This window comes from Pleurodeles waltl, chromosome 6, assembly GCF_031143425.1.
Source record: "Pleurodeles waltl isolate 20211129_DDA chromosome 6, aPleWal1.hap1.20221129, whole genome shotgun sequence".
NCBI classification, from domain to species: domain Eukaryota; kingdom Metazoa; phylum Chordata; class Amphibia; order Caudata; family Salamandridae; genus Pleurodeles; species Pleurodeles waltl.
In genome coordinates this window covers 1,121,219,320-1,121,237,393 of record NC_090445.1, presented here as the reverse complement: position 1 = coordinate 1,121,237,393, position 18,074 = coordinate 1,121,219,320, and the positions used below count along the sequence as shown (strand labels likewise).

The following is an 18,074-nucleotide window of genomic DNA, read 5'->3' as shown; positions in this document are numbered from 1 at the left end:
TCTTTTTATATCACTGTCCAATAGTGGGTGTTCTGGAGTCCAAGGGAGGCTAGCGCTTTTTGGCAGAAAAACATTATGTTGACCCCTCTAATGCCTTTACATAATTGCTATTAACCAACTTTAAATTTCAGTTTTTTTGTGTGTTCGCTTGTCTTCTTCACCCAAAAGGCTTCCAGACTAGCTAACATGTGTTCCCGATTTATTCCAAAAAGATGTTTCAACACCAGGGCTTTATGTACAATAATTTGATCTTGCAATTCGGAAGTAGGATTTTTTAATGAATCACTATTTCCAAAGCACAAAGTAATATGTACTAATGCATGTCATTACCAAATAGCAATTTGTTAATGTTTACTATCGCTTAACACCGATTTATGATTCACTTAGCATCACAAATTGTTATTTGTTTGAGCAAATTGTGAACATTGCTGACCTCACAGATCAAGGAAGTGTGCCAGAAGCATTGTAGCTGAGACATTGAGAGAAGCACACTCACCCAACACTGTTTACACTAGAAAAGTGGCTTTAATGTCAAGCCAAGAGCCACAAGAGAAGAGGTGGGAAGAAAAGGTTAGAGGAAGTTCAGTGCTAGGAATAGGAGATCCTGGTTGAAGAAAGTATCGCTGAAAACAACAAACTCTTTTGGAAGACCACACTCACCATGCCAGAAGCCATCAAATAAAAATATGGAGGCAGATTGAAGGGTATCTTAACAATGTAGGGGTTTCTCAGAGAAATATGGTGGAAATCCACAAACGTCGATATGGTCTAAGCTCCAGGATCAAAGAGTGAATTGACAACTGAAGGCTTAAAAGAGGAGCAACAGGCTGAGGACACTGCACCGAGCCACTACTTTCATCAGTTTCCAAGCTGATTGAGTAAACGTCCCAACCAGCCAATGACTGGAGCATCTTCTATCAATACATCAACTCCAGGACAACATACACCAGGTTTATTTAAATTTAAATTTTATGTCAAAAGGTGCATTCGTGTATTAAGTATACTTAGATGCAAAATAACTCAAAACACAAACTTTAGTAAAATATTCCATTGCCGTTATTATTTATATCAAAGACGATGAGTGAGGGATATCATAGTCCTTGTTGATTGAGGCTTCCTATCAATAAAAATAATATATATATATCATCCTAAAAGAGGTAAAATTAAGCTGGACATTGTTATTGTGACTAGATATTGTTTTATCAGTTTAGATGTCAACATTGGCATTATTCAACTTACATTTGTAAGATAATATTAATTTACACAGAGATATCTTAAATTATTACAGAAATGACATTAACGTTGCTGGGGAACCAAACACAAACTAGCTACAAAGTCAGGCACCAGGATTTCAGTTCAAGAGTACAGAGGGAGGGATTAAGTTGTAAATATGATGCATTCCTGCTGATCTTTGAGTTATCTGAATATGGTGAAGGAGAACAGAAACTCTGGGTAGAGGCAAGTGAGAAAGCTAGACCTCTAACCACTGCAGAAATGGGATATTCCAGATCATTTTTAGCCACACTGCACACAAGTCTCTTTGGCTATTAATTATTCATAACTAAATGGGCTTTTGTGAATAGTTTGTCCACCTGACCTGGCGTCTTTTGTTGTTTTGACCCTTTAAAGTTTCCTCACACAGTCTTTTCCTAAAACCCCTTGTTTTGCTTTCCCTGTTTGTCTTTGCTATCTCTTGGTGCAATCTTATCTGCTGCAATTCATTGGACTACCATTCCTGGGCATCCTAGGGAACAACACTGGTGTCGTCGTCCACACCTTATCTCATGATCGTATCAACCACCTGGGTATCATGTAAGCTTGCTGGCTTTTTTGTTGTTAGAGCACTATTACACCTGACGCGTTGGACTTATTTAGCACTTTCTTTATATACCACCTGAGAATGAGTCAGTTCAATAATTTGCAAATCAGATTCTATTCCACCCTGGGTATTTTCAACACCAACCCGCGACTGTAATCGCTCATGTGTCTTCTCTCTCCTTTCTCCACCACTCGTGCCACAGAGGAAAAAGATGCTTTTCGACCACAAGAGCCAAGACAGACATCTCCTTCTATAACTACCAAATCAGAAACCTCTGTTGCTCAGTCAACCACCACTCATCTGACTCCACAAATGTATGGGGACAGGGAAAGACATAGAACATTTGGCAGACATGGAAGGCCCACCAGGCAATTTCTTAAAAAAATTCTGTCCTTAGATCTGGTATGTCTAATTAAAAAAAGCAGGTCGACCTGTTTGTTGTAAGTTATTTCTGCTCAGCCACCGAGAAATATGCCTTAAGGCTCTGTTGAAAGGCTATTAATTTGAACATTTCAAAGCAGCACAAACAACAGGTAAAATAATAAAAACATCACCACAAAATGAAGCTTCTGCTAAAATAATACAATGACTTATTTTCTGGGCTAAAGGGCACAAGCTGCAGGCCTATGGCTAAAATAATGTGCCAATAAAATGCTGCTAAAATAAACTCGCATTTGCAGTGCAGCTTCAAAAAGGCAACAAAGGCAATGAAACATGGTCTGCATACTGTCCAGGACCGGTCTAAATGATAAAGCCCAGTTGCACTCCAGTTGTGCCATGGTGCTCCGAAATACTGCATCATGTATTTACGGCACAGTTGCGCTGGTGAAAGCGCCATCAGTCCTCCTTGCTGGGATGGGGCAGCCATTGCAGGCAAAAAATAGTAACAGCAAAATGACACCAATTAAGACCAAATTAATTGGGAGTCCCCCGAAATATTAAGTGTACTGCCAAATATAGACGAAAAGTAGTTGATGAACCCAGAACCAACATCCTTATAGAAATTCACAATTGTGGCAGTATTGGACACATTAAAAATTAGTCCCACTAGTTCACCAAAGTGTCTCGGAAAGTTTGAATTTTAAAGGGACTGTATCTCTGCAGATGACCTTGCTACTTGGAGCTCATAGGTCTTGTAGGCAGATGTCAGCGCTATATGATTCTGAAACAATAGAGCTTTTAGTCCGCTTGGTTTTACATTGGAAGTAGCAATATGAGGCTAAATGTCGGCTACTTTTGTCTGTTGCGTGGGGAAAAAAGCACATTACAGCAAAAAGTACCAGTTCTGGAGACCAAAACTATGTAGGCAATTCCAACTTGCATTCTACAACAGCCCTGACTGTTTAGAAGCACATAACTTCCATTTGAGAGCACCTGGATCGCTGGTCGAATCAAGGGGACAGGAACTTCCTTCAGATAACAAGCCAAATTTGTTGCATAAGCGTTACATGCTCCATGCAAGGACTGCTGTTTGCAAACGATTGAATGGCTCACAGAGGTCTCACATTTGCTGCCACTAAGAAAGACCTTCTCATCCCACTGAAACATTTGTACGAGAAGGGTAGCTCCTACACCTGATGAATATAGCTATCTCCTAGCCTTCCATATCTGCTTATGGGAATGTGTTTGAAGCAAGATGTGAACTGTAGTGTTGAAATGAGCGGATTGATAAACCCATGAATTAACCATACTGCAAATTGAATTTCCGCCAGAGTAAAAGGTAACTTTTCTAACTTTTTGATGTTCAATATAACATATGTTGCTTCTTTCTTAGCAATTATTTGTTGCAGTCACGTCAAACTAAATGCGGCAAAACAGGCCTTTCGCCTTAACGTATTGCCAGGGAATTGGACCCCTTTTCTGTAGTGTGTAACCAAACTGCATAACTAATCTGCCCATGTTGTAAAGATGAAATTTGAGTTTGCATAATGTCAATTGCAGAAGAACGTATGTTGTTAGGAATGTATATGCGGTCAGACAAGGTGTTAATCCCATTACCTACAATGGATAATTCGGTCTGTTCATTTTCTTGATCTATTTGCCCTAACCGGGCAGTGGCTTCTTGTGAAAGTTTCCAAATTTCGTTGTGAATTGCATATAAGAAGTACTTTTTACATTGTCTTCTGGGGCCTAACAGGAAATCTTGTAAGTCTTTTTTATTTGACAGGAGACTGAGGCGCTCTTTTACAGCATCTAGTGAGGAACTTTTCAACCATTGCTGGCATAATTTTCCTACACTGTATGTTTTCACAATACCCAAATGTTCTGATGACACATAACAAGGGTCTGGTCTGCTTGCTTTAAAACCCCCATGAAGTTTACAAAATGCCCATGACAACCATTTGTGTCCCCTGGCCACAATAACCACTTGCCATGACTTAAAAGTGTTGTGTTAAATGTAGGGGTGGGCGTCAAAGTCTGGAGTTCTCTGAGTTTTTGCTGCTCTGCTTGCAGCACGGAGTTCAGCAAAAAAACTCTACCTACCATCAGTGGAAGAATTTCCTGGCGCACTCGCACTTTAAGGTTCAATATCCCACATCCAGTATGGCCGCTTAGATGATGTACCTGCTGTTGTGAGCTCAAAGGTGGGGCCAGCATTCATGGTCCTCTGACTTCAAGGGGCATTATTAACGTGAACGCTGTGTCCATCTGAAATGTCACCTTACAAGTTTCTACTTGACGCACCGGGCCAATATTTTCAGGATAATATCCACATATAAGATGTGCTTCACTTAATGTTTATTACTCTACTATGGTAAGCTTTTATACTTATGATAACATTTGTATCGGGCAGCATTGAGATGAGTGAAATAGTAAGTGTTTTTTTAAGTAAAATGTGTAATTAACAGAACCAATGAACAGCGCTAGCATGAGGGCATGGGGTGGGGCTGAATCCTGCAATCGCCCTTTCAGTGCGCATGTCGGATTGGCCAGCTGTCTAGATATGGCCAGCCCGACTTGCGCTCTTTAGACCCAGCAATTCCAGGGATGATCACTGGCACATACCCCAGCCTCAAAATGAGCACTGACTTAGCCTGCTTCCCCCAATCCTGGAGCTGTTCTCATGCTAAAAACATCATGAGAGCAGCTCGAGGGTTGTTTGGATTTGCGCTCCACTGAGCAGGAAGGAAGTCCTTCCATTTCTGCTTGAGTATGCTGGGGTAGAAGAGCCATACCAGGGGGAGCCACAAATATGGTGAGTTTGGTGCCATCACATGTCACCATATATTAGTCCTGCAGACCACCACTGCTTCGTAGCCAATGTTTGTTAACGTACACTCTTGACTCTCTTGACTACACTCAAAGAGGTATACCTAATGAGATGTGAGACTTGAAGGTCTATAACCTTCTTTGTGTTCACTTCTGATAAGAGATTAGAGATTTTGGCATTGATCTGACTGAAGGGTATGCACTACACCCATCACTGTTAAATACAAGTCTTTTATAACTTCATGAGCCATGACCTTTTGCTGTGGCCATACCCACAGACAACAACTGCAGCCTATCTCTCCAAGTATTTATTTGTATTTATTTATTGCCTTGAGGGAACTAATGTGATCGACATAATTAATTTGAAATTGTTCATTGTTTTTGTAAACAATCTTTATGGTAGTCTCCATACAGTGGATACTATATTTGTTAGCAGATTTCTCACTGTGGTACGATTTCCCCAGCTGTGCTATACCTAGACTAGGTGAAACTCCTGCAAGCACTGACCCAATTTGATTGCGTGCTTCTGTGATTAAATGTAACCTAATCGATTTATTCAGATCATTTTGATCACCCACCCCTCCCATTGTACCATAGGGAGCCAATTTGGCCCCATGAAGTAGTTGTATGTCACTTGAAAGCACGGGTCTCTTTTTGTGCAATGATTGTATTACTGGAGGCAGATCTGTCTTTTTGTGCAGTGATTGCATTCTGAGTGTATTTCTAGGTTGACTTTAGTTTTTGACTTGGTTAGTGCTGTCGCTTTGTGCATCATCACTGCAGAATCATCTAAGGGCATCACATCTATATGTTTTTTTGTAAATTCAGATGACCAAACACCCCCGTGCTGCTGGGCAGTCATCAGAATACCACTTTTTTGTGCCCACCATTGATTGTGCTTATTCATCTATATAAAGCATTGTGTGATAGTCACTCAATGCTTTTACTGATGTATGCTTAGAATCACCTGCGGACATTGGAGGAATTCCAGTGTTTTCAGTGTCAGATTGTGCTTAAACAGAATGTCTGAGCTGGTTTGCTCACTGCCCATTTCACTCAGAGTACATGTAAGACTCTAAAACTTGGTATGCTTGCTTTTGTAGCTGCCCAGAATGGTGATGTATTCATCACTGTAATAAATGTCTTGCCTTGCACAATGGTTATCTCTTGAATGATGACCGTCTGTACTGCTGAGAGAACTTTCTCTGCGTGAAGCACTCATATGTTATGGAGTATAAATGTGATATGTCAGTAATTGGTGTACTCTGCCTTACATTGCACGTAAGTGAATCTTATCACAGTGGAAACTATTCTTATAACTAAATTGAATGCTTTATCCAATGCATCTAAATGTGCTGCCAAGATCAAGTCTTTTTTAAGGAATTGAGGGGGTTATTCTAACTTTGGAGGAGGTGTTAATCCGTCCCAAAAGTGACGGAAAAGTGACGGAAAAGTGACGGATTTACCACCAGCCGTATTACGAGTCCATTATATCCTATGGAACTCGTAATACGGCTGGTGGTATATCCGTCACTTTACCGTCACTTTTGGGACGGATTAACACTCCTCCAAAGTTAGAATAACCCCCTGAGTGTGTTCTTTCTTCCAGTCCCTTCTTGTAAATGTAGAGATGATCAACTAACTATGGTTTTACTCTCCTTATAAATTGTGGGAGATATGTCTATCAGAAATTCAGAAATCCCACTAATGCTTGCAGCTTTTTGGGAGTATGTGTGGTTTCCAATATCACATATTTCTCGACAGCCCCTAGTACAAGTCCTTTCCTTTCAATGGATAATTGACATCCCAAAAAATTACATCCAAATGGAATATTTTGGATTTTCTGAAACTCCATTTAAATTCTTCCTCCGCAAGCATTGTGACTAATCTTTCTTTGTGTTGGAGATGTTTATTTTATTCATTATCTGTAATATAAATATTATCTACATAAGGAGCCACTCTCTATTCCTCTCGCAAAAAGTCAATGATGCAGGCTGGAAAGACCCCTTGGCTATTCTTACACCTTTGAGGTAATCTTGTAAATCTGTTTGTTAACCTCAAATGTGAATGATATAAGCTATTAAGAGTCAGGAGCTATGCGTTGTGTGAACATTTTGCTATTTCAATAATGGTTTTGTATTTTTTCTAAGAATAGCTTCATTAACAAAGTAGTACGTGCATTTTGTACAGTATACTTTTTACAATACTGTTCCAAACTATGATAGTCCAATACTAATCTCAAGGAATTATCTGCTTCTAAAACATAGATTGTCATACTGTGACTATTTCCTGATATTAAAATTCATCTAACATGGATTTTAGAACCTAACCATCGTGTGGACCTGTGCCTAGACCCTCCTTCCCCCACAGGTCCCCCATATTGGCCTTCAGGTTCATCGGATACTGCTTCCGGACCTCTGGTCGCATGAAGGAATCACATGATGAAATGCTCATTTATCCTAAACCACCTGGTTTTTAATATAGCATTGGATCCATTTATAATGCCTACTTCATGACATACTAGTTCCTCAGTTGCGAGCACTAGGTGAAGAGAAAGTTCCCTTTATAATTTCCCCTCTTGTGGGACTGTCTGTTATAACTTGTGGGGGATAATCTTTCTCACTCAGTATAATAACATAGGAATTTGTCAGTTGAACCCAGAAAATATAAAGATTGTCTGCTAAATGTCTTCTTTTTTATTTTTTATTTATAAAACAGGGCAGAGAAGCAAAATAGAGCCAACAAAATACAATTGAGAATAATAAATGCAGAGAAAAAGAAAAAAACAATAAAGTATGATTGTACATTCTGAAAACAGCTTAAAACAATTCATTTAGACTCTTAATCATAGCGCGTAACTTGTATCAAAGTGCTTTGAAACATTTGAAGTGCAAGTTTGTGCATTTTCAAGCTTCAGTTTGACAATGTTATTAGGGTGGGGACCCTAAGCACTAAGTGACTACATACATCCCCCTACCTTAAAGTGCCTGTGATCCTGTAAAGTGCATTTACAAGATTTTATGCTTCCCTTTGCCTAAATGCTAAAGTATATACATACAGTTTGTTGCACTACTTGTCCATCAAAGCCTTACTCGCTGGAACAATCCTATGGAAAACTATACTACATAGACATGAGTCTTGTGACATGAATCATTATTTCGCGTATCAACATCTTTTACCCATAAATTTAACTTGTATCATACATTATGGAAAAATGGCTATGCCCGAACACACATATCTACCCAGTCACTATTTACAAAGACACATCTGGAGGCATCCATTCTCCCCATACTGCTGAGAACCTTGATATCGCCCTAACTATTCTTGCATATGCTTCTTCAGAAGCTTTGGTCTCCTCTTCTTTTCCACCCACAAATTACCAGTAGGGTTATTAGTAGATGTCAAATATTGCAAAACCGGTGAAAGCGCCACTGCGATCGCAATTGGAATAAACTGTTGGGAGGGCTTGTTGATCTTACCTATTGAGTGAGAAAAAACAAATATGGCTAATGCGAGTTCAGGTGGTAACTAATTTCGGCGAGTACTTCCATCTAAAAATGCTGTAACCAGGGACATAGAAAAAATATATGCCCTCAGTCGCCTCTATCCATTGCCTTACACCGAAAACATAGGGGGTTATTACAACTTTGGAGGAGGTGTTAATCCGTCCCAAAAGTGACGGTAAAGTGACGGTAAAGTGACGGATATACCACCAGCCGTATTACGAGTCCCTTATATCCTGTGGAACTCGTAATACGGCTGGTGGTATATCCGTCACTTTACCGTCACTTTTGGGACGGATTAACACCTCCTCCAAAGTTGTAATAACCCCCATAGATTAGGATGCGATGGGAACACTTTATGAAGCCTTGGTGGAGTATAATACGCCCACCACCTCGAACGCAATGCCATCCTTTTATAATTAGCTGCTCTAAGGGCTTTGTATTCCATCTGGTGAACATGCTGCCATTCACTGAAAGTTAACTTACATCCAGTCTCTCTATTAATTTTCTCTAGGAAATCCGGAACCGCTATTTCACTTGCACCTTTTCTAAGAAATCTGTACCAATTGCCCAACCCTAGAAGTTTGTTCTCATTAAACAAGTGGACCAACAAACAGGTTTCTGTTAGAAATGGGGTCTTTGGTTGGCAGTCAGGTTACCCCCTGTCCAAGCAAGGACCCTCACTCTGGCCACGGTAAGTCACACACAATTCAAACTATCCTGTGTCCACCCTCTGGAAGCTTGGCACTGAGCAGTCAGGCTTAACTTAGAAGGCAATGTATAAAGTATTTGTGCAATAAATCATGCAATAACACAGTATAGCACCACAAAAATACACCACACAATGTTTAGAAAAATATATACTATTTATCTGATAAGATGCAGGTCAAAACGATTAAAATGCAATAAGTATATGTTGAGATATCACTATGAAAGTGATATAAAGTGTCTTAACTCTTTTAAAAGCAATAAATGTCTCTTTCAAGCACAAAGTACCCGGTTCGCCTGCAAAATCTCCTAAAAGAACCGCAGAGGTGGAGATGCGTGGAAACAAAGGGGTGTGCGTCGATTTCTTAGGCGGCACAGGGCGATGCGTCATTTAGTTTTCACGCAGGGACGGCTGTGCGTCAATTTCCGGCGCTCGGTCATGGATCCCCTTTGGGTGGTGGGGTTTTCAGACGCCCCGGGGATGATGCGTGGATTTCCTGCGCTGGCAGGACAAAGTGACAGGAGCTGCGTTGATTCGATGGGTGTTGCGTTTAAATTTCTACTGCATGGCAGGCGCTGTGTCGATTCCTCTCTGGAAGACGAGCTGCGTCGTTCCGGCTCATCTGTGTGTCGATCCGGTGGGCCTGGCATTGAATTTCCAGTCGCAAGGCTGGCGCTGCGCCGATCTTCTAGATGCGAAGTCAGGCTGCGTCGTTCCAGTTTGGTGTGCAGTGAATTTTTCACCGCGATGCATGCTGTGCGTCGTTTCTTGCAGGCTGTGCGTCGAATTTCACCACACAAGGAGTCCTTCTTGCTGAGATGAAGTCTTTTTGGTCCTGAGACTTCAGGGAACAGGAGGCAAGCTCTATCCAAGCCCTTGAAGAGCACTTTTTCACCACAGCCAGAGAGCAGCAAGGCAGCAGGGCAACAGCAAGTCAGCAGTCCTTCACAGAAAGCAGACAGGTGAGTCCTTTGGGTAGCCAGGCAGTTCTTCTTGGCAGGACGCAGATTCTGGTTCAGGTTTCTTCTCCAGGAAGTGTCTGCGTTGGTAGGGGCAGAGGCCCTGTTTAAATACCCAAATGTGCCTTTGAAGTGGGGGAGACTTCAAAGACTGGCATAGAAGTGCACAAGGTCCCTTTTCAGTTCAATCCTGTCTGCCAGGGTCCCAGTAGGGGGTGTGGCAGCCCTTTGTGTGAGGGCAGGCTACTGTCCTTTGACATGCAATTGTCAGGCCCTCAACCCTCCCAGCCCAGGAAACCCATTCAAAATGCAGATGTATGCAAGTGAGGCTGAGTATCCTGTGTTTGGGGTGTGGCTGAGTGAATGCACAAGGGAACTGTCAACTAAACCCAGCCAGACGTGGATTGTAAAGCACAGAAGGTTTTAAGTGCAGAGAAATGCTTACTTTCTAAAAAAGTGGTGTTTCAAAAATAGTAATATTAAATCCAACTTCACCAGTCAGCAGGATTTTGTATTACCATTCTGAAAACTAACACATGAATAATTAGATAAGGAGTTTGCCAAGATTTCTACTACCCCTCCCCCCATCTCACTGAGTCAGAAACCAGAAAAAAAATCTAAACTAGAAGCAGATCTAAATTGATTTGAAAAACTTGTATATTGTGAACCGTCTCTATGATTGACCTGCCAGGGATCTACAAGTCTAAAATCCTGTTTCATTACTTTCACTAACTTTGCTGTCTGTAGCTTCAACTGTTTGTTGCTATGTTTGAGGTGTTTCTTGTTATATCTTGTATAAAATTAACATCACATTCCAAAACTATTATCCCCTTTGCTTCCATAACTAAATCATAAATTTGCTTCAGTGGATGTGAACCGTCAGACATGGGCCCGTAATAATTTACAAAATTGACACTCATTTCCTTCATTATGGCCTTATCCCAGATCAACCTACCCTGATTGTCCCTCAGCACATCTTTTATTTTACATTCTAAAGAGTCTGCTAACATAACTGCTGCACCCCTCACAGCTGTCCAAGCAGAGGAATAATAAGTTTGAGAGAACCTTCCAGGAAAATAATTTTTGGGGGTATTACTTTTAAAATGAGCTTCCTGTAAATAAATAACATCCGGTCGATAAGAAAGAAAACACTTCATTAATGCACCACTTTTACACCTATTCGCTAGATCATTCACATCGCATGTTAGAATTTTGACATTATTGCATTATTCACATATTTTAACCACAAAGGCCACAAAGACCACCACGCCTCCCAACATCACAAATATAAGGCATTGGTTGCGCGTTTGCTCATCCACATATTCATTGCACCCTTCATCGACTCAAACCCAATCAAGCTCCCTTACTTTAAACTGACTGCTGCGGTGTAAAACCTGCATTGTAACCTACCAAAATCCCCATTTTTTACAAGTAAAGACATCTCTTTTAAAAAATAGTATTGTCACTTTTGACTTTCTCCAGAAACATTTTATAGCAAAAACTAGCCCATAGGGGAATTCTCACAGTCTTTTTAAAAAAAGATTATGCAGCTATATATCAAAACTTTGCTGCAGGGGAAAATTGGGTACAGTAGCAGAGTCACACATAAAATCTATACAACAGTTGGGTTAAAGCAGGGCTGTGTCCTGGTGCCAACACGTTTAAACATCTATATTGCAGGTCTAGCCACAGGTTTGGAGAACATAAATGCACCTGCACCCAAGCTTGGAGGCAACTCAATCCTGTGTCTTTTCCATACAGATAACGCATTGTTGATATCGCGAACCAGGATTGGGTTACAATGGTTTCTAAACAAACTTCACAAATATGTTAAACTTAATGGGTTATCCATGAATTTAGATAAAACCTAAAATCTTGGTCACGGGAAGAAAACTAAAAAAGCCAGCTGTTTGAAACATAACCGGGTTACCAGTCAAAAGAATAACCAAGTACAAATACTTGGGGTGATGATTGACAGCAGAAGAACATTTCTGCCACGAAATATTTTAAGCAAAGATCTCTCCTTTGGTCCATGCCTTTTTTAACATTACATTTTATTGATTTTAAAAGACAAGACAAAAAAAATGATATGGAAATAAAAAAGCAAATTCAAGCTCAGCAGCCATCGTAGGGGAACCAGAACCCAGTCTCCTGCCTCCACCCCCACCCCCTTCTTACACATGGATAATTGACACAAATGTACCACCTTCCGCCTCACAGTCACAGTCCCCGAGCACACCAGTCTCCCTCTAACCTAACCTAACCTAACCATTCCCTGGAACTGTGCCTAGACCTCCCCTTCACTCAGCCCCCCATATTTTCTCATATTTGTGCATGCAATCATGATTCTCACATACCATTCTCTCCCTGACCCTGCACAGGTACATCCCTGTTCACCACTCCACCAGATGCTTGCAGTGCAGGTTGCCCCAGTGTCTAGTAATATCTCACTTAACTACAATATATCCCAAGTTAATCAGTAGCTTAATGTTAGAGTTAACCTCACAGTCTGTCCAGATCTCTAACAACATCCTTGATGCGGTCAATTGCAAGAGTACCTCTGCAGCCTCTTCTAGAGACATTGGGGGTCATTCCGACCCGCGAATGACGGAAGCACCGCCAACAGGCTGGCGGTGCTTCCTTGCCCATTCTGACCGCTGCGGTAAAGCCGCGGTCAGAAAACCGGGGCCGGCGGTTTCCCGCCGGTTTACCCCCGGCTGGGCGAATCCGCCATGGCGGCGCTGCAAGCAGCGCCGCCATGGGGATTCTGACCCCCTTACCGCCAGCCTGTTTCTGGCGGTTGTCACTGCCAGGAAGAGGCTGGCGGTAACGGGTGTCTAGGGGCCCCTGGGGGCCCCTGCACTGCCCATGCCACTGGCATGGGCAGTGCAGGGGCCCCCTAACAGGGCCCCATGAAGCTTTTCACTGTCTGCTTAGCAGACAGTGAAAAGCGCGATGGGTGCAACTGCACCCGTCGCACCCCCGCAACACCACCGGCTCCATTCGGAGCAGGCTTCTGTGTTGCAGGGCTCCTTCCCGCTGGGCCGGCGGGCGCTAGCTTGGCTACCAGCGGGAAGGTCAGAATGGCACCAGCAGTCTTTTGACCGCGGTGCGGCCAAATGGCGGTACCCTAATTTTAATGTGTCATCATAGGATTTTCGCCATTTCCTGTTCAATTTTCTACAATCTCTTTTGAGATGAAGAAGGTGCAGAGAGAACCGGGGGGGCTCAGCCTCCGGCGTCCTTTGATTTTAGTGGAGGGGGGCAGAAGAACGTCTAAGCTGCCGGTGATACAGCTATTAAAAGACTCTAACATGTCTCTAGTATTTTTGATAGCAGGTGGTTTTGACCTCTCCAGGGTATTGATCCAGGCACTGGCTTTAAGATTGCGCCAGCGTCTGATAGGTAGGGGTGTGTTATAATTGAGTTTTCTGAGACTGGAGATGGCTAGTTCAAGGGTAATCAAGAAGTGGTCAGACCAGGCCAAAGGGTGAGGAGACGTAGATGTCAATTCTATAATATTTGAGAAAACTAAGTCAATTGTGTGGCCCCTATAGTGCGTCGGACCCTTAATCAGTTGTACCAGATTTAAAGCCTCCATGTCAGATAATAAGGATTTTGTTACGGGATTATAAGCCTCCTCTGCATGAATGTTGAAATAACCCAGCAAAGTAAAGTTGGGTTTAGAACATACCAGCTCAGCAATGTTGTCTGCGAGGGACTGTAGGAAATTTTTTGGGGGGCCCGTGGGACGATAGACCAGGGCACCTGACAGAGTATATTTTGGATTCAGGTTTATGGAAAAAAAACATACTTTCACAGCCTAATAACTGTAAGGGGTAGGAGTATACCGTAAGATTGTCCCTATAAATAATTGCAATGCCCCCCCCAGGAGAATCTCTATCAAGCCTGTTTATGGAATAACCGCTGGGAAGAGCCAGGGCAATATCAGGTGCTGAACTGTCATGCAGCCAGGTCTCTGTTAGAAAGAGGGCCATAGGTGTGAGCTGTTCCAGGAGCAAGTATATATCTAATTTATGTGCTACCAAGGAGCAACAGTTTGCTAGTAGGAAGAGATAATTGTTTTCCTCCCGAACTGCTGCATCATAATTGTTCAGAGTAGGTCTAAGAGACCAGAAGCACTCAGTGCAGTGGTCCCTAGGCTTCACCGGGTCCACACTATGAGCACAGGCGTTCTGAGGAACCGGTCTCATAGAATGGACGAGATCAGAGGAATACTTCTTTCCCTTCCCTTCAGGAGGGACATAGGGGCCTAGGCCTAGGCCCGTTCTGGCGTGGATGGATGCAGACGGGCTTGCCTTAGGCCTTAGGCACCTCTGGATGGGGATGTCCCAGGATAGAACCCCATTCAACTTCAGCCTGGCCCTAGGCTGAGTATACAAAAGGTGGATCCATCACAATTATTGGGGCCAAAAAGCAGTTTTCTTCAGAATAGCAAACCAAAAGGGCCATTTAACGGAGGCAAAAGCCATATATGCATCCAGGGAAGCTATGGCCAAGGGTGCTTCCAGCCCTTCTGCCAATGCTTGCCACCGTATAAGCAACAGGGAATGAGTTTAGTCGACTAGTGAGGGATAAACCTGTTCTAGTCCTGGTGCATCAGATCCCAGATTATTCTCTGCATTTTATTCACCAGTGTCTTGGCCAGAACCTTGGCATCTGCATTCAGAAGACAGATCGGGCTGTAGGAGTCCCACTGATCTCAGGGTTTTGCCCGCCTTGGGAACCAGAAGAATGTTAGCTGTGCAGAGATCTCTTGACAAATCCTCAACCCTGTAGGCCATGAAATACATGAAATACATCTCTTGTAAGGGCCTGGCAATCCTCCTCGCCATCTTTTTAAAAACCTCTGCCAAAAGGCAGTGCGGGCTTGGGAGCCCTTACTGTATGGAGCTGCATGAGTACCAGGAGGATTTCCTTTCATGTGAGCTAGGCCTCTAGCTCTCAACCACCTGTAGGGTCATTTTGTTGCAAATTTCCCCACTTCGGCCTCTGGGACCCCAGTGACTATCATAAAAATTCTGCATATAATCAGCCATTGTATCCGCAATGTCCTCACTACCTGTAGCATCGACCCATCCAGTGCAATAATGTCTCGAATATGGCTTAGCTCCCGGTTGCCCTCTCTCAACCATGCCAGAGGTTCCCCTGCCTTGTCGACCATCTCATATATGCATTTCTGCTTGGCAGTATGTGCCTGGTTGATCTCTTCCAAGACCAAGGAACAGAATTACACAGTTCTGGTCAAAATGCTCAGCCTTTTAGAAGCAGATGGTGCTAAATGATAGTCTGCCTCGAGGCCCAGAAGTTCCTCTTCTAGGACTATCCCACAGTGCACCTGCTCCCTTTTTCCCCTCACCTCATCAGCAATGATGCCCACCCCCCAGAGGGTGGACTTGTAGGACTCCCATCGGATCAGTGCATCCATCTCACTCTCTGAGTTTTCCTTAAAGTAGTGCTCTGTTGCCTTGTGCAGGTTGTCCACGAAGTCCTCATTTAGCAGGAGCCATGACACTATTCTCCAGTCCATCTCACTTCTTGGTGAGGTTGTCTCCAAGGTAATATTCAGTGGGGAATGATCCGATATCCCCTGCACCTGGAACTCTACTGCAGCAAACCTATGATCAGCAGAGGTGTCAGAAAGTAACCTATGTGCAAATGAGTACTATGTGACCTGACCCAATAGGAATATCCTCTGTCCACACCATGCAGTGACACCAAATATCCCCCAACCCCATGGTCTTTGCAAATCCTCCCAAGGGTGTGTGTCTTCATTGTGAAGTCTGCTGGTTTGCCTCTACTGGGGGAGTCGGCTTTCTGGGCAGGGGAGCACCCAGTTCTTGGCCCTCATACCCCACCATGGCTGCAAAACAAAGAATATAAACCACAACAGCAACCCAACTCCCCTCCCATCCTACCTTACCACACTGCTGTCTTAAAAGTGTCCGCCATCCCAAAGCATGGTATGTTCATCACTTAACACACTCAAAAATTCAGAGCAACATCATTTACAATATCCATCCATGCACTCCAGTGCGGATAGTGATATGGCCCTTCATGGGCCCAAGAGGTATCCAGTCTTGCAATAGTGTAACTACATCTCCTCCCTGTGATGACACCATGGACAAGCTCCATTTCTCCCCAGAAACACCAGTCCTCCCGGTACCCTATGAGCCCTCTCCACCATAAACCACGTAACCACTTCAAAGTTTTCCCCTGCAACACCACAGAAGCAAACCACTCCTATAGATAAGGATCTGCGGTGGGGTCCTTTAGCCTCTCTGGAACCCCCACCACTAGGACATTATTGCAGTGGGAGCAGCCCTCAAAATAATTCAGTTTGTCTGCTTGAGTGGCCACCTGGGGTGGACCTGAGCTACAGTGCTTTTAGTTTCTGCTACTCTGTTTGCCAGTTTTTTGTGGCCCTAAGTAAGTTCACCTTCTTCAGACAATCTTAGTCATTTCAACCTCCAAGGCCATCTTGCTTTCCTTTATGGATGTAAGAATATTGATAGTGTGCCTTGTGAGGCTTTGGTTCACCAGGGAGGAGAATTGATCACTGCCCCAAACCTCCAGGCATGCGGTGCCATCCCCCGTCGACTTGGTGACCTTAAGGTAAACCATGATGTGCCAATCCACCACCCCCTTGGCCACCTCCCTCCAATAAAGTATTTTTGGGCCCTTCACAAAATTTGGCAGACCGTTATATATGTCCCTTTGGGGGTCAAGCAATCTCTCCTCAGCAACCTGGGTATGAGCACTCCCTCCTCCCCGGTATACTTTTGTCAAAAGTCTGGCAACGGTATCCCCAGCAGTCATCCATGGTGGCCGTGGCACCAGACCTCCAACGGCACAGGTTCCGCACAAAGATCCTGGACCCCAATGCCATCTTTCAATACTCTACTGTGGTGAGCATCAAAACATTAGAAGAGGGGCACCATCCACCACCAGCCCCCAAAGCGCTCATCCAAGGGACTTCGGGTGTCACAACACAAAAAGTCGTCTGGCTCTTCTAGCTCATTTCCCAGCTGCTGCATTGGTTCCATGTGACAAGACCTTCAGGCAGGCCCCTCGCCCGCCAGACCTCACAGCCACGCTCCAGCAGGGGATACGCGGCTCCAGTCTAGGATGTGTTACACATTGGTCCCTCAGCACTGTCACAGGCACTTCTAAATTGCAGGTCTCCGGAACCTTGCCAGTAAACAGTGGTCAAAGCCCATGCGGTTCCCCCCAGCAGTGAGACTGCTCTTCACACAGCCTTAGGGCCTCCCATTCATCTTTGTGGGCCTTTGACCCGGCGCTCTATCGGCTGTCCACCACCCTCCACATGGGGTCAAACCTCCACGTCACTGATCTCACTCCATGCGGCGAGGGTGGGGAAGAGATCAATCCCTGGCACAGCCAGCACCGTGGCCTCCGCAGCTCCTTGGATCGGATTACAACCAGGCTGTTCTGATACAGGATAGTGACCACTGCACCTTGGGCCTAGCCAGCAGTGGCCACTCTCCTTACCACCGCCCCGTCTGCTTGTTTAGGTCCTGTAAAAGCACAGGCAAGCCCCTATGTTTCCATCTCTGCTGTCTGTGGCGTTTACTCGTGGGCCCCAGCCGGGAGCTCGGTCCCTAAATGACCAATGCCATACTTGCCAAGCCACGCCCCTTTCCCTCCCTTTTTAAGTCTTCATATACAACGTTGGGAACTGAATTTTGACCCAATAATAAAAGTCATCTCTGGGTCAGGAGCATTACTTGGAAGAGAGGCAACACTCATGGATCAACTCGTCATCAGCATTTACAGATTAGTTTTTGGGCTTCCAATGCATAGTTTTCCACCCGATCCAGCTGGAATTGAAT

At 43.8% G+C, this 18,074-nt stretch overlaps 1 protein-coding gene across 2 annotated transcripts in view; it reads left to right on the top strand.

Moving 5' to 3' along the window:
• Window positions 1–18,074, top strand: part of LOC138300661 (tyrosine-protein kinase STYK1-like) — a 380,092-nt gene that overhangs the window by 316,511 nt on the left and 45,507 nt on the right. The window lies entirely within an intron of this gene.